The 1670-nt window shown below is 37.4% G+C and overlaps 1 protein-coding gene across 1 annotated transcript in view; it reads left to right on the top strand.

Annotated features, from left to right (window-relative positions):
• The first annotated feature begins 1173 nt into the window (after positions 1–1173).
• The window catches only part of sfxn3 (sideroflexin 3), a 9492-nt gene continuing 8995 nt past the window's right edge, over positions 1174–1670 (top strand). The window contains exon 1 of the mRNA XM_035663733.1: positions 1174–1269. The gene's annotated coding sequence lies outside the window, so the exon portion shown is untranslated. The remainder of the gene's footprint in view (positions 1270–1670) is intronic.

Here is a 1670-nt window from a genome sequence, read left to right as displayed (position 1 = left end):
GCAGTCAGTGCAGTGTATAGCTAAACAGGAACAGGTGACCTTGACCTTGAATGTGTGATTGTTATTTATCTATTGGTGTGGTTGATTAGTGCAAATATTGTTTAAAAGAAATAGAACCTTATTTCTCCAAAAATGACTAAAGTTGACATTTAAATCTCATTTTGAAGTAGGGTCATCACCCAGGAATGATACAGACTGTTTAGCTGAACATAATCTATTATTTTTGACAACTTTATTAACAAAATCCATATTCATCATAAAAAATATTGTGAGGAATTAGATATCATTTCATATCATACGTTTCGAACTAGATACTATAAATACAACCATAAGTACACATGACAAAAATAACAATTACAGAAACAACTTTTTTTAATCACATACCTTTTTTACTGGTTTCTCCCTATCATCACAAAAATGTATTTAAAACAGCTCATTTCATAGCACATTTACAACGTAATACATAGCCTACATACAATATGTTTAAATTCATGTATGTTGAACTCATTGACAGTATATGTTGACATGGGAGGATAGCAGTAGCTGCATGCTGTGACCTAAATAACAAAGTCTATTCCTCTAAATGTCCTAAATTTTGTTAGACACAAATATTCATATTCATTGTCGTGTTTTTTTGTTATATTCAAGACTTTTAAATTCCCTTTTCTGTTAACTTTTAGAAACTCTCACATCCTAGTCAGCTGTTTGTTTACCAATCACGTGATGTCTACCTCGCACTCACGTCCTCCATGACAAACACCGCCCCCAGCACGGTGCTGCTTTCACAGACCTCTACGAAGCTCGGGTCCCCTGGTATCCAACTACTATGCGACTGATTTGACCGTGTTTGATTGATTTTTCTCAAATGTGATAAGAAAGTTACAGCACAGATATTCAACATTTTTGTTAGTTAGTTTTATACAGAACCAGAAACGGACAAATATTAGCTATGATTCAACAGAGTAGAGATAACATCGTGAATCTTACTGATTTCTCAGCGCGATGCTATTAGAACCACGGATTTACTATGTGGTGTGGCCGAATTTATTAATTAAATAAGTTTTAATATGTTTTTAAATAATTGATTTTATTTTTTAATCGTAATCCCGCATAAATGTCATTCATTTAATCGTTTACCTCGCCGTTATTTGCGGTGAAGCTGTGTTTCACGACACTTCCACGCGTAAGTGAAGGCAGCACAGGTCCACCGGTGGGGCTGTGATATTGAGAGGTCATACATTTTTTTAAAAAGCAGAGAAAGAAAACCAGGTAGGTGTCAGTGCTGACTGAATTCACATCTTTAATCACTTTAAATCCCAATCCGAGTACGTTAACGTCTGCTCCGTGTCGATATTTACCCGTAGCAACGTAAACCAAAGCGCTAGCACGTTAGTTAGCCTGTAAACTAGCTGGTTGACGTTAGTTTACCGAGACAGTGAAGTGGTTTGTTTTGATGGCGCAAAAAAAAAGCCACCTATCGTCTCGTCTAACGTGACATTTGATGTTGTGGGGATTTAATTGGGGTTTGATGTCCTTTTTGAGTAGCTCCGTACTCCCAAATGTGTGAGTTGAAATGGCATTATCAGCCACCTTGTTAGCCTGTTAGCTGCGGCTAGCCGGCTGCTGACAGTAACCGGCAGCGTGTCGTGACTTCCCCAATCCTGTGTGTG

The sequence above is a fragment of the Morone saxatilis genome, unplaced genomic scaffold, assembly GCF_004916995.1.
Source record: "Morone saxatilis isolate NCDOM2014 unplaced genomic scaffold, NCSU_SB_2.0 Contig19, whole genome shotgun sequence".
Classification (NCBI taxonomy): domain Eukaryota; kingdom Metazoa; phylum Chordata; class Actinopteri; family Moronidae; genus Morone; species Morone saxatilis.
This window is presented reverse-complemented; position numbering and strand designations above follow the sequence as displayed.